Source organism: Gossypium hirsutum, chromosome D13 (genome assembly GCF_007990345.1).
Source record: "Gossypium hirsutum isolate 1008001.06 chromosome D13, Gossypium_hirsutum_v2.1, whole genome shotgun sequence".
In the NCBI taxonomy this organism is placed as follows: Eukaryota; Viridiplantae; Streptophyta; class Magnoliopsida; order Malvales; family Malvaceae; genus Gossypium; species Gossypium hirsutum.
This window is the reverse complement of record NC_053449.1, coordinates 4,141,719-4,157,668: the sequence shown is the minus strand read 5'-3', so window position 1 is coordinate 4,157,668 and position 15,950 is coordinate 4,141,719. Positions and strand designations below refer to the sequence as shown.

At 36.6% G+C, this 15,950-nt stretch overlaps 2 long non-coding RNA genes across 3 annotated transcripts; one reads left to right on the top strand and one right to left on the bottom strand.

The window, feature by feature from the left end:
* Positions 1-285: 285 nt before the first annotated feature.
* LOC107918730 (uncharacterized) lies at positions 286-9,369 on the bottom strand. 2 transcript variants are annotated; one of them, XR_005923488.1, is made up of 4 exons: positions 8,999-9,353; positions 6,374-8,853; positions 5,555-5,928; positions 286-1,086 (listed from the first exon to the last, which is right to left on the bottom strand). It is a non-coding gene; the product is annotated as an uncharacterized lncRNA (long non-coding RNA). The 2 variants fall into 2 exon arrangements; XR_005923487.1 differs by lacking the exon at positions 286-1,086 and having other exon boundaries at positions 5,249-5,928; positions 8,999-9,369.
* Positions 6,323-6,657, top strand: LOC107918731 (uncharacterized). Its single transcript, XR_001690215.2, has 2 exons — positions 6,323-6,461; positions 6,566-6,657. It is a non-coding gene; the product is annotated as an uncharacterized lncRNA (long non-coding RNA).
* Positions 9,370-15,950: the final 6,581 nt, after the last annotated feature.

Here is a 15,950-nt window from a genome sequence, read left to right as displayed (position 1 = left end):
CGACCATGGAATGAAAAATTAAATAACACTCCACTTGAAGAAGTGCTAAGCCTTGGATTTTCCAGCTTGAAGAGATTGAATCCTCTACAACACCTTCAATATCTAAACGATGCAAAACCAAATGAACAGATAAACCGACAAACTTGGTAAACAATAGAGATGTTAAAAATAAAAATTATATATAGCCATTAAGGCTAAAAAAATTATATAACAAACAATTATGTTATGCTGAAATCTTAAATGTCAAAACTGGTCATCAGCATGCAAACAACGTGGCTGTATAACTTCAGCAATAAGTTATGCTGTCATCAAACTATGCCTTAAATCAAAGATATAAGTTACCCATCCACAGAGAAATGCATGTATAGGCATAAATAACATCATCTCATTCTGCCAACTACATTAGACAGTTTGTGGAGAGGAGAAACCAAAAAACAATCATAAATTGTAAGAGCAGACTATGCCTGGACTATATGCTTCTATGCCACCTTAACTAGAAACTATTTCACAGGATTGATTGCCAAATACTCAAGCATGCACTTAGACATCAAGTTTTGAACCAAAAAAATTGGAGCCAAGGGAATAGGAATAATAAATCTTCTCATTATCAGCATATGGTGATTTAGTTATGTTGCTGCTTTGTTGGTGCAAAAGGGCAGCAGCAAGCTAGTTTCAGCTTTGCTTGCTCAACAAGCCTCGAGGCTTGCAGCAGAAACAATCGAGGAAGAAGAAAATTTTGCAATGGAAAACAGAAAAGAAAAGAGAGAGTTTTGAATGAAAATGAGCTGGATTTTTCATTAACATTCCAAGAAGACATAATGCCAATACATATAAGAGATAACAACAGCAAAACAAACAAGTTACCACCTAATAACACACCTAACACCACTAATTTACCTAGTAACTTGGCAAACTTGTTTGAACACATAAACAGCCACCTAAACTTGTCATTCATTACCTAATTACATCAAAATGTAGCTACCAACTAAGTTCAAAACAAACTAAAATACAAAATGTTCATTTGAGTAACCAAATGAAACAATGCAGTTTCGGTTTGCTGTTGAAGCACGTTCCCTGCATGGCCACCTTTGCATGCTGCATGGGGGCTGACTTCAACACTCCTCCTCAACTTCTATGCAGCAGACTCCTAGTTGCTTTCTTAGACTTAGAAATCTTGATACACCAAGGGGCTTTGTGAAGATATCAGCAATTTGATTTTCAGAGTTGCAGTGAATCAGCTCAATCTCTTGAGCTTGTTCCATATCCCTTATCACATGTAGTATAATGTTGAAGTGTTTTGTCCTGCCATGGAAGACAAGATTTTTAGCAATAGCAACTGCTGACTTGTTGTCACAGTAAATCCCAGTTGCTTCATTTTGCTGTAGATTCAAATCATTGAGAATTTTTCTTAACCACATAGCTTGATTAACAGCATTGGCAGCAGCTACATACTCAGCTTCAGCTGTCGACTGAGCCACCATTGTTTGTTTTCTTGAGCTCCAACAAATCATAGCTGAGCCAAGTGTAAAAGCATAACCAGAGGTGCTCTTCATGTCATCTTTTGAACCAGCACAATCGCTGTCAGTGTAGCCAATCAGTTTCAATTCTTCAGTTCTACTGAAATATATTCCATGGCTCAAGGTGCCTTTGATGTATCTCAGCACCCGTTTTCCAGCTTTGTAATGCTACTGGTTACAGCAATGCATGAATCTTGATAGCATGCTCACTGGAAATAGAATATCAGGTCTTGTTGCTGTTAGATACAGCAAACAACCAACAAGGCTTCTGTAATCAGTTTCACAGACAGGTTCATGGTCTTCTTGGCTCGATAGTTTCATGCCAACAGCCATAGGTGTGTTAGTTGGCTTGGAGTTCTCCATTGAGAATTTTGCTAAAACTTTCAAAGCAAATGATTTCTGTCCCAAGAAGATTCCTTTATCAGCTTGATTAACTTCCATTCTTAGAAAGTATGTCATTAATCCAAGGTCTGACATTTCAAACATCTCTTTCATTCTTGTTTTCAAATCAGCCAGCATGAATTTGTCTCTTCCAGTCACTAGAAGATCATCAACATAGAGTGACACAATGAGCTGAGTTCCAGCTCGATTTCTTTTAACATAGAGTGTTGGCTCACTAGCACTCCTTTCAAATCCCAAACTGACCAGATATAAGTCAATTCGAGCGTACCAGGCTTGAGGGGCCTGTTTTAGGCCATACAAGGCCTTTTTTAGCCTAAAAACCAAATGTTCCTTACCAGACATTATGAATCCTGGAGGTTGTTCAATGTATATCTCCTCTTCCAGGAATCCATTGAGGAATGCAGACTTGACATCCATTTGGTGGATTGTCCACTGGTTCTGAGCAGCAACAGCAACCAGCAGTCTGATTGTATCGAGTCTGCCTACTGGAGAAAATGTTTCCAAGTAGTCCAGACCATATCTCTGACTGAAGCCCTTCACAACTAGCCTGGCCTTCAGCTTATTTAAACTTCCATCTGCATTATGCTTTACACGATAGACCCATTTTACACCAATGGTCTTTCTATTGGCTGGCTTTTCAACCAACTCCCATGTCTGGTTCTTCTTAATCATCTTGATTTCATCAACCATAGCCTGTTTCCAACCCTCATCAGCCTCAACCTCTTCAAAACTGCTAGGTTCTGTTATGGCAACTTGTACCCTTTCATAAATTTCATCCAATGACCTTGTTCATCTCACAGGCACATCATTAACATCCATCTCAGGTCCAAGCTGCTCGAGTTCAACTTGATCAGGCACCAGGTCTTTTGAAGTAGCTTCTGGTTCACTCTTTTCCCAATTTCAGCAAGGTTTTTCATCAAAGATGACATCTCTGCTCACCTGGACTTTGCTTGTCAAGGGATCCAGAACCCTGTAGCCCTTCTTGACTGAGCTATAACCCACTAAGACACCTGGTTGAGCCCTTTCAGATAGCTTGTCCCTCTTTGCTGCTGGTATTTGTGCATAGCACAGGCAGCCAAACACCTTCAGGTGTGCCAAGGAAGGCTTGAATCCAAACCAAGCTTCGAAAGGTGTCTTGGATGTAAGAGCTTTGGTAGGAAGCCTATTCTGAAGGTAGACAACAGTGTTTACTACCTCAGCCCACATGGTTTTGGGCAGTTTCTTCTCAAACAGGAGACATCTGGCCATGTCCATCAAACTTCTGTTCTTTCTTTCAGCTACCCCATTCTGCTAAGGTATGTAGACATTTGTAAGCTGGTGTTTGATGCCAGCATCATTGCAAATAGCTTAAAACTAAGCTGGAGTGTATTCAGTGTCGTTGTCTGACCTTATCGATTTCAGCTTGCAACCTGCTTCTGTCTCAACAGCCATTTTAAACTTCACAAACACTTGAGCTACCTCAGACTTGTGTTTCAGAAAGAAAATCCAGCAAAACCTTGTAAAATCATCAATGAAGAGAATGAAATACCTGTTTTTGCTGAGTGATTCAGTCCTCATAAGACCACATACATCAAAATGCACCAGCTGCAGTCTTTCAGTGGCTCTCCAAGCTAAGTTTGTAGGAAATGGGAGTCTTGACTGTTTTCCCATCTGGCACACTTCACACACATCATCATGCTCCACTGAGCTGGTGAAGTTCTCTACCAAGCCTTCTTTGGCCATTCGAGCCATTGATCTGAAGTTGGCATGCTCGAGCCTTTGATGCTAAAGCTTAGAATCATCAACAGAGGTTGTGTATGCTGACTTTGAGTCATTTGACCAATGAACCTTAAAGCATTTGTCAGTCATTTTGACTGTCATAAGGCTTGATCCACTTGGATCAGCAATGTGGCACTGTTTGTCCTTGAACACAACAGAATAGCCTTTCTCGAGCAATTGAGCTATGCTGAGAAGGTTTCTATCAATCTCAGGCACCAATAGCACATTTGGAATGATCTTGTTGCCTATAGGAGTACATATCAGCACCTGTCCTCTTCCTTCAGCCCTTATGAACTGACCATTTCCAACCTTGACCTTGGTTTTGCAACTTCTATCCAAGGTTTTAAACAAGGAGGCATCTGGTGACATGTGGTTAGTGCAACCACTGTCCAATAACCAGCCTTTTGAACATTTCTTCTTAGCAGCTAAGCAAGAAACAGCAAAGACCTGCTCTTGTTGGTCACTACTATCCTCAGCTACTCGAGCTTCAACCTTTGGTTGTTGAAATTGACTCTGCCTCAGCTTGGTTTTGTTTTTGCAAACCCTTTCAATATGGCCTTTCTTCTTGCAGTGTTGACATACTGCATCTGGCCTGAACCAGCATCTGTCTTCTGGATGACCTGGCCTCTTGCAATGTCTGCAGGGCTGGTCATTGCTCCTTGCAGCATCAAGCTTAGGCCTGCTTTTCCAAGGCTTTTTGCCTCTGGGAGCATTGGTGCTCGAGGCTTCTTTGGCCTTGGCATTGAATGCACCTTCCTGGTGATCTTCAGCTCTATTAGCTCTTCTTTGTTCCTGAGCATAAAAAGTGTTAATTAGCTCGGTCAAGGAGATGCTAGCTAGGTCTCTTGAGTCCTCTAGAGAGGATATCTTGGCCTCATATCTCTCAGGCAAAGTGGAGAGGACTTTCTCCACTATCTTGCCTTATCAAAGTGCTCACCAAGGAGCCTGATACTGTTAACCACTGCCATGATTCTATCTGCATACTGCTTCACTGTTTCTTTTTCCTTCATCTTCAGATTCTTAAAATCCCTTCTCAAATTCAACAGTTGTTGTTGCCTTGTCCTCTCAGTGCCTTGAAACTCCTCCTTAAGCTTGTCCTAGGCCTGTTTTGGAGTCTCACAAGCCATAATCCTTGTGAAAATCACATCTGACACTGAGTTTTGGATGCAAGACATGGTCTTATGCCTCTTAGTTCTCTCATCAGCATGCTACCTGATTTGAGCCACTGTTGGATTGGCTCTAAGTGGCTCTGGTTCAACATCTGAGTTGACCACCTTCCACAGATCAAAAGCCTGCAAGTAAGTTTTCATTTTGACCACCCATATGTGGTAGCCTTCTCCATTAAATACTTGAGGTGCAGCTGGTGAAAAGCTTGATGAAGCCATTGATTTGTATAACAGATCCCTTAAGAAATAAGCTCTAGATACCAATTGTTGGTGCAAAAGGGCAGCAGCAAGCTAGTTTCAGCTTTGCTTGCTCAACAAGCCTCAAGGCTTGCAGCAGAAACAATCGAGGAAGAAGAAAATTTTGCAATGGAAAACAGAAAAGAAAAGAGAGAGTTTTGAATGAAAATGAGCTGGATTTTTCATTAACATTCCAAGAAGACATAATGCCAATACATATAAGAGATAACAACAGCAAAACAAACAAGTTGCCACCTAATAACACACCTAACACCACTAATTTGCCTAGTAACTTGGCAAACTTGTTTGAACACATAAACAGCCACCTAAACTTGTCATTCATTACCTAATTACATCAAAATGCAGCTACCAACTAAGTTCAAAACAAACTAAAATACAAAATGTTCATTTGAGTAACCAAATGAAACAATGCAGTTTCAATTTGCTGTTGAAGCACGTTCCCTGCATGGCCACCTTTGTATGCTGCATGGGGGCTGAGTTCAACATGCTTACTATAAAAGTTTTACTATAAAAGTTTTACAGATTTGATACAACTAGCAACGAGAGGAAATAAAACATACAAAGATTCTTTCACAAACCTATCGCGGATGACCATATCAAGTCTGTAAGAAGGTGCACGAGATAGAAGAAGCTTTGCTAACTCATCATTCTTTTTAGCCTTAGCTTTCTTTATCTTCCTTTGATATGCCCTTATTTCTCTAAACTTATCAAGTAGTGGATCATGAAGAATGTACATGGCATCCTTCAAGTGACAGTAAGTATGATGATTTCCTTTCACTTTCTTTTTTGGCTCTCTCGGAAATACTCTTTTGTGGATGCATAGTTTCCTGCAGTATTAAATCCATTAAAGCAAAAAGGAAGCCAACCATATTTAATAAAAAATAACAAACCCCATCAATACGCGTTTCATTTGGTTGAGGCTTTTTTTTATGTTTTCTTACTAAAATCCTCGATTTTTTATAATAATAATAACAACAAAATCATATCAATTAAAACATAGTCATAAACTCATGCTGAAGTAAAAAGCTAGCAATAAGAATATTTTCCATACACACTTCTTCTCTTTGCTTCAGTGAGCAAAAAACAGTTAGCAAAAGTAGCAATTAACTGCTACTTGATGAACTAATCTCAGCTTAACGAAGCTCAATAGTTTCAAATTATTAGCTAATTAATCTTCGAAGCTAAAAACAACATGAAAAAAATGATAAAAGAAGGCAAATAAAGGAAGCTTAAATAATAATAATTAATAAAAGTGAGAAAGAAGAGATGAACCTAAAATCCGAAAGGCTAACTTGAAGGATTTTAATAGCTTGTGACCTCGTCACATATCTCGCAGCATTTCCTTCCTTTTTCTTTCCCTGTAAAATTTCACCATAAATTATGAGCAAAAAATCCTTACAATAAGTCAAATTTGAAAATTTAAACCGCCAATTTGAAAGCAATAAAGTTCGAAAGAACTTGCAGGAGGTCGGTAGTGCTTTGGTTTCCCCATACAACTGTGGATAGAATTGAGAAACTGAGAACCAAGAAAGCCAAAAAAAAAAAAGGGAGAGGCGCAAAAGGCAGAAGAACCACAACGATTGCTAATTAACCTTTGCAGCCAGTGTGCATTATACATGCACCACTCGTCCCTGCTCGGCTTTGATTACGAATGGACCAGTGATCACTAGAAACTTGAAAAGCTAATGAAGAATGTAACTTCCTACATGTAAAGTATACATGAGGAAGAACAAACCTGAGCTTCAAGTTTATTGGGAATGGTCTCAAAGGCTAGCAAACCTGGACCTGCTTCTAAAAGCCTGTTTTGGTGTAGTGAAGCCAACAAAATACACAGGAAAAGTGTTGAGCATTTGTATAGCTAGAGAGGCCTGAAACATCATCACTCCACACGTCAAGAACAACAGAAAAAAGGTCTAAAGGTACTTGCAACCCAGGTCTATTTGTTAGAGCTATTTTAGCCACATTACCATCCTTCCAATATACGAAACATGCACTACCCAGTTCGTTCTACTTAATTCCTCAACTTTACTAAATGCATCATTGCCTCGACCAATAAGAGGAGCTAATAATATGAAGGTTATCACATTCCAACAGTATTTGCTAAAAGCCTTTGTCCCAGGCAATCTTCAAGCCATTCAAAATAACATGCAGTTCTACTTCAAGAACGTTGCTCACACCAATGAATCTGCTATAGCCAACTTCCCATTTCCCAACGCATTCCTAATCAAACCAGCAACCCCGGACTTAAGACCACCTACAGAAACAGTACCATCAGTATTGAGTTTAACCCACCCCGAACTAGTTGGGACCAGACCGAAATCCTTTCACCCGTACTTTGCACTGGCCTTCTCGGTTCCTTACACAATTGGAATCTTAACAAGCATGCTCAAAAAGTATCAGGTTTTTATTATTGTATATCCACAAACGTAGATAAAAAAAAGTTTATGTAAAAAAAATATCTATAAAATATATACATATATATATATATAAAGATTTTGATTGAATGATAAAATTGAGATTGAATTTTTTTTTTGAAAACAAAAATGAACCTAGGCTAAAAGCCAACCAAAGTTAACAGTCATTGACAATAGGTGGCCTACTCTTCCCATTCAACCATGAGTTTGACAAATGGAGGAGGGTGCCGAACCAGCTGCAAACCCAATGGGCAATCCCTAGCGAGCTTGGTGACAAAATCCGCTGCCGCATTTGCACCTCGCAGAACATGACGCACCGATACCCACCACGACTAAGACAAAAGGCCACGAATAGCTATTACGAGCTCCAACATCTCCTTCCTGGTAACATCCGTGACAAGGTCCACCGCAGCCCGACTATCAGATTCCACCACCACCACCAGCACCGAATACCCGCATCTCAAGGCACAGACAAGCCGTCATACAGCTCTCAATGCTCAGCTAGCAACATCAAGCAGCAACCAGTACTCCAACTGTACCCCATAACCCAGCAGCCCGATGAATCCCGTATAAAGCCTCTACCAACTGCTGCTCCTGTGGCATTATTAACTCCACCATCCTTATTCAGCTTGTGCAACCTCTCCAGAGGCAGCATCATCCTTAGCCTCTGTCGAGTTTTGAGCTGCTGCTTAAGATTGGGTCTTTGATGATTTAGGTTCAGGTACCATTATACATGAGGTTTATAGTTTTATTCTAGGATTAACTTATTTTAAAAAATTATAAATAATATTAAATATGAAAACACTATCATTGCAATATTTGCTTCTTCTTTTTTAAATCCATATTATTCTTTTATGTCTAATTGCTCGATTCAAATCAATTAAAAAATCTGGAATGTGTGAATAATTGTAATTAAAATTGGGTTTATCATTTACCATATAATCTCAAATAAATTACTCTTCCTAATATGAAGGTAGGCAAGTTTCTACAAAGATATGTTGATTGTTTCCAAGGAATCAATCATTGCAGATGAACATATACAGATGATAACTACATTATTTTCCGTCTGGTTCATTAATAAGCCAAACTTAGGGAAAAATCAGAATATTTTCCATGACTTTTCACAAGAAAGTGGTGGACCTATTGCATAGAAAAAGGAAGCATTTAGCTCCTATCCTTTTCACCATATCCATATTGTGAATATATGAAAGGCAGAAGATCACACATTAGCCTAACAAATCAAGTCATTCGGCTGAATCTGAAAAACACTAATAAACAAACCTAGTAAGATGAAGTAACTAAGATATCTGCACCAGCCTCCAAATACTCCAAATGAACCTGCACATATGAACACTCCACGTTGATTCAAAATCTAAAACCAAGTCTCAAACTTTATACCCTGTTTTTGACATGGAGTCATTTGCAGAACAGCAATGTACATATTTTCCAACAAAGCTGAATGAGAAAGAAGACCGAAAGGTACCTGCTTGATAAGGTGAGGGTCTTTGATCAAGCAAAGAGCGCTCCAAAGTGGGTCATTAATGGAAGCACCATGACTCTCAAGCTGAGTAGCAAAACCCCCATCCATCACAGCACAGCCTCCAGCTTTTTCTACCAAATCTTCCAACAATGAAGCTCCCTTCTCAAAACCCATATTTTTTCTTTTCGTCAGTGTATGATGCAGAGTAGTGTGTTCTTTGATAGATGGATAAAGAGCAAAGCTTTGTTGGCGCTGGTAATAAAAAGGTTTTGGGTTGTTATTTCAGCCATGGGAGTGCAGAGTATTTGTTGGAGTGTGGCAGCTGAGAAAATATTGTTGTACATGGGAAGATTAGGGATTTCAGTGGGAAATTTGGGGTAAAATGGCGCGATTTTTTAAACTTAAATAATTTTTGTAGCATTTTTAAAGTTAAATTTTGGGGCTATTGTTTATTTTTTGTGGCGTTTTTATAAAAAAACGTAGTAAAAAATTATTTTATTTTGAACAAAATTATTTTATTTTTGTATTTTAATTTTATTTTTTATAATTTGATCATCTCCAAAATAAATAATTATACCTAAATATCCATATCAATCTATTACTTTTTTTAACTTATTTATTAATTCTATTTAAATTAATATTTAAATATATCAAATGGTTTAAATTAATTTTTTTAAATATAAAAGTATAAATTAATTGTATAAAATTTTATCATTTAACAAATCTCAAGTAAACCTTAACCTTAAATCTTAAATTAATCATTCAATACATATAAAGTCTATCTATTATATATCTCTTAAATAATTTAAACTATACTCATAATTTCAATATATTTAATTTATTATTATCTCTTTTACAATTATATAAGAACATATTTAAAATATAAATTAAAAAAATTAATCTAAACCCAAAACATTAACTCGACCCTTGAATCCCTAACTCTTAACCCCTAACGTCTAACCCCTAAACCCCTAATCCCTAAACCTTAAATCCCTAATTCGTAATCTCTAAATTCATACTCCCTAAACCTTAAAATATGAACTCCTAAACCGGCCTTAAATCTTAAATTAATCATATACCCTAAACTAAAAATCCTAAACAAATTTATTATCTCTTTTACAATTATATAAGAACATATTTAAAATATAAATTAAAAAAATTAATCTAAACACAAACCCCTAACTTGGCCCCTAAATCCCTAAACCTTAAATTCTTAACTCCCAACCCCTAACGTCTAACTCCTAAACCTCTAAATTCCTAACCCCAACACCTTAAACTCCAACCCCTAAACCATAATCTCTAATCCATAATTCCTAAATCCATACTCCCTAAACCTTAAAATAGTAACTCTTAAACTGGCCTTAAATCTTAAATAAATCATATACCCTAAACCAAAAACCCTAAACTATAGTGATAATTAATTCAATATTTTAAAATTAATACTATCTTTTTTACGATTATATAAGAAATTTTTTAATATATAAATTAAAAAACAATCAATAATCATGTACTCAAAAAAATTTAAAATTATTTTAAATAATAGTATTTTAATTTTTCCATGTATTTTATTTCAAATTATTTCTACGTGTCATTATTTTTTTGAAGATTTTAAATATTCAATTAGATTTAAATTTAATCTTATTTAATTATATAAATAAACCAAATAAGATAAAATGTTTTTAGCCGCGCTTTTTTAAAAACGCCGCTAAAGCCCCCTAGCATTAACGACGCTTTTAAAAAGCTCCGCTAAAACACCGAGCATTAACGGTGCATTTTCAAAAAAATCGCTAAAGCCCCGAAAGGTAAGAAAACGACACCGTTGGGCTTTGGTTTTTAGTGGCGATTTCCATAAAGCGCTGCTAATGCTTGATTTTTACCAGCATTTTTTGTTCAAGCGCCGCTAAAAGTGCCGCTAAAATCTTGTTTTGGTGTAGTGAATTAATCATACAACGTGATTTGTGACCGTCAAGAATCTCTCAGATCCATGTCTCACCTGACTGTTTAGAATCCATGCATGGTTGCCTCAATATATACTTCTCGTAATATAATTGCATGGAAGAAGATGCAACAACAAATAATCGGTTAAAACATTCCATGCGTTGTAAAATCTCTTTCTTTTCCCTTTCATCATCACTTTCATCACCGCTGTAATCCTTAACTATACTCATCACCTATGAATAAATTTTATATCCAAAATCATATATAAACAACTATTGACAAAACTAATTCAGTATAAATAAGTAGAACATAAATTCAATATCCAAAGACCAAACATAAACAACTATTAATAAAACTAGATTATACATAAATAAGTAGAACATAAATTCAATATCCAAAAACCAAACATAAACGACCATTGATAAAACTAGATTACATATAAATAAGTAGAACATAAATTCAATATCCAAAAACCAAACATAAATAACTATTGATAAAACTAGTTTAGCATTGTTGTTTAGTCACATAATAGATATCTCTGAACCCTAGAAGATCAGAAAATTTTCAACTATCCTCCATTTCCGTCTTAAGCCACAAAGCTCTAATCTTGGGATTAATTGATAAAAACATAATTCACTTGTCCTTATTGAGCAATAATTTAAGTGCGAAAAAGTATAGCGGACTAGCTTTTGGAACTTCTTTCGACATGCTGTCAAGCATTTTATCTGCTTGTGGAATACCATATGGATCCATAATAGGAGTCAAACTAGATTTGGCTTGACTCATATTGTCAGCTGCATTGCATAATTTGTCTATTTGATTGGACAATCTTGTAGCCCCTCTAATGTGCTTTGAGGATTTCTTTCTTCTAGTTTTAAAATGTGAACTTGATTGTAGAAGCCCAATTTCACCCGGGCCTATTACAAACAAATAAAACACAAAATAACCCAAACCTAAAATAAGCGCAAATCTACCCCTAACCCAAACGGACCCAAATACAACCCAACACAATTTCCCACGGCCCAAATGGCCCAAAGCAAGAAAAAGGGTCTGGAAACCCTAACCCTAGGTGCGCCGCACCTAGGGTCTTCTGACCCTTGACCTACCGCCACCGCCACAGTCACTTCACCGCCTCTGCCACTTGCGCCCGTCAATCACCTGCAAGAAAAGAACAAAAACGCAAGCAGCAAACAGAGAAAAAAATGTTGTATCAATTTCGGCTAGAAAAAGCCATCACCAAGTCAATGTATTTTTTTTACTATAGACATATTAGAAAATAAAAAAAAACAAAACTTCAAAGGTGATTTTCGATTGTTATTTATATTTATTTTGTTCTTGAGTTTTTTTTTTGTTTATTTATTTTTATTTCTACCTACAAAGATAAAAAGGAAAAAGAAAGGCTCACCTGAGATGTCCCGCGGCCACGTCGTCGGAGATTCTCTCTCCGTCCTCGAAATCAGCCTTAAAAGGGGGTGAGGGTCTTTTCTTTCGGCTTTCTTCTTGGTTGAGAAGGATTGGCCTTCAAATCGTCAAAAATTGGGCTCAAAAGCACATTTAGTTCATCATCGGCCACCGGCCACGGCGTCAGTCCGATGGACGGACGGCCGGCAACCATGGACTGATTTGGGGTTTGAGAGAGAGCTTTGGCTCTCTGAAAATTTTTTTAAAAAAGGGGATGAATCTGATTTTTTTAGGGTTTTTTTAAACATTTATACCAAATGAAAAACGACGTCGTTTCACATGGGGGCCTCAGCGCCAAAACGGCGCCGTTTCGCACGACCCGCGTGTGACCTGACCCATTACCTGGAGGATCCGCGTGTTTTGTGACTAGGGTATAATTGCTACCCTAGCCCTTCCGCTTTTCTCTGTGTTTTCAATTGAATATTCTTTACTTTTGCAATTTTACCCCGTTTTTCTTTGCGTTTTTAATTCGGTCCCTCCTGGAACGATGCGTTTTGGAGGAGAAGGAAAATTTTCCATTTTAGTCCCTCCATGTTATGCGCGCGTTCATGAAGGTCCCCTCTTTTATTTTATTAGCGATTTGACCCCACATTCTAGCCTAGTTTTTAATCTAGCCCTCTATCTGGTATTTTAGTTATTTATTGTTAAATTGATCATTTTACATATTATTATTACTATTATATTATATTATTATAAATATTATTATTACTATTTACTCAACTATGTCCTTTTAATTTCAAATTTTTGTTATATATATATATACACACACACATACGTTTTGTTATACATACATATATATCTATATCCATCATACATTTTTCTAATATATATATACGTCTATAATTTTTTTTATATATATACTTTATATCTTATCATATATATATATCTTTATGTACGTATTTTTTCATTTTCACATCTATATACTTTATATCTTATTTATCTATATATCTTTATATACATATTTTTAATTTTCATATATATATACATGCTTGCATATTTCTTATTACATCTTATACTTTATATACATATACATATATCCTATTGCTTTTTTTATAATTATAATTCAATTATTATCTATTTATTCACGCTTTCATTATTATTTTAAAAATGTTTCACTTTTATTTTGCTTATACACTCGTTATTTGGCATGCTATTGATTCGTCCTTTTTTATCCTGTTTTTGTCACTATCATTCGTATTATGTTACACTTTCGTATTCATTATTGTTTCGTATGCGTATCCTATATAATTTGTTTTCGCATTTTTTACGACATCATGTTTTACTTTACTCGATATATAAAAATTTGTTTTTTGTATTTTGATATTCGAAAAATCGTACCCTAACTTACGGGGTTTCAATTTTCTCGATAAATCTAAATACGCGAATCATTTCAAACAAAGTTTTAAATGATCTCGGGAATTAAGAAAAGATCGTGTCTTAACTTACTGGGCATGATCTCTTTTTTAAAACCGAGATAGCTAAATATCTTTTAAATAAGCAGATTTTTGGTATTCATTCACGTATCAGAAATTCAAGACATTGTGTCCTAATTTATTGGATATAATTCTCTTTTTCGATTAACGTGAAATATGCCTTTCCCGAAAATTTTCAACATTTCAATAAAAGATCGTATTTTAAATTTCTTTAAAATTTTCAATCTTCGACACTAAGACATTAATTAATCAACTAGGTACCAATTTTGGGTGTTACGAGGGTGCTAATCCTTCCTCGTACGTAATCGACTGTCGAACCCATTTTTCTGAATTTCGTGGACCAAAATCATTGTTTTCATAAAAATCAAATTGTTTATTAAAAATAACCACTTTACGAGGTGACCCGATCACACCTCATCAAAAAGGATTGGTGGCGACTCCCGTTTTCGTTTCTAAAACCCAAGTCGACCCCGTTTTATCAAAAAAATGGTGTCAACAGCTTGTCGACTCCACTGGGGATCCAAAATAAGAGAGTCAAGCCACGTGTTGATTACTTTCTGTCTTTTTGTTGAAAATTGAATTTGATTTAAATTTACGATCCTTTCATTGCATTTCATTCATCTTTATTACGATCTTCATCATTGTGGTTTTATAAATACTGTGTTTTTTTGAGTTTAGATATATATTTCTGCACATTGCATTGCATGACCGTTAGTTACACCCTTTTAAGTGAGAGTGAGAAACTACGCCTTTGTGAGGTTTTCACATTCGCATGGGATAGTGAATTGCTTTTGGGATACATCTGTACCTATGTCTTCGTGAGATTTTCATCTCCGCATGGCCATAGGGAAATGTATTCCCCTAAACTGAACTCAGTCCGTATGAGCCTATAATGGGTGAGGATTGAGGAATCTGTTGGTTCAGGTACCTTTACTTTAGAATCGAACCACATGTAGTGAGCCACAAGAATCATCCTAGGTAGAGCCACTCCAAACCTTTAGTGGATACCCGAATAGGTACTCTATCTTTCTTGTTTGCTTTTGCTTTGTACTAACCTGTTTCGTTTTGTTTTGGTTATGATTGCATTGCATTTTCATCTTAGAAAAATGTGTTGATTCAAGTTTGATTACTAAATTAGAAAGTTCGTCATGGAAAACGGATTTTTTGATAAAGCGGAAGATAATATGGCTGCCCGAATACATTCCAAGAAACACGACAAAAGAAAGGTGATGGAAGAGTACATGATGTTACTTCGTGGCCCAAAGATTCAAGCTAATTATTTGAGAGTCGCCGACATTCTGACTTCCTTAAAGAAGCTGATGAGCATTACGAGGATGGGCAAATGATGGATCACAACCAGAATCAAGCAAGAAGGAGTTAGTAGTGGCATCCATTGGAAATTTGCAAGATTTATCTTAAACATTCAGATAAAGGGGAAGACCAATGTTGTTTCTTGGAATATGAGGGCGAGGCCACACATGCATTCGCTTTATGTAAAGGAATTTATTTTTTAGTAAAGTTTTTTAAATAGAATTAAATCAGAGTCAACGTCTTTTTTGCATTCATGCATTCGCATTACATGGCATCATGTGCATTAAGGACTATTAAAAGACCCTAATTGAGTAAATTCAGCTAATCTAGAAAACCAACACCCTTACAATATTTGAGCAAAAACTAAAGGAATGGATCAGAGACTAGAGAGATCAGAGCAATTGTAAGAACAGGTGCAAGCCCAGATGCAAGAACAACTAGAAAATATCCAACAAGACATGCAAAACTCCCAAAGGAGCTTGATGAGCCAATTAGCATAGCGCTCAGTTAGAGATAAAAAGAAAAACCCTGTAGCCAATTCTGGGGATGAATATGAAGACCCTGCCTATCTCTCAGGTTTCACCCCAATAGGCGTCCAGGCCCAACCCGACGCGCATCTACAAGGGGCACCTACTACTAACAGACCCCAACGATATCAGGCCAGTACCTCGGTGCCAATGAACTATCCGACAGGCTCAAGTTCTAATCCAAGGAACGATCCAACCAATCTTGTAGTTCCTGAGTTAGACGAAATGACAAAAGTAAGGGTAGAACTACCAAAGCAACTCGAAGATCGGTATAGGTGGTTGGAA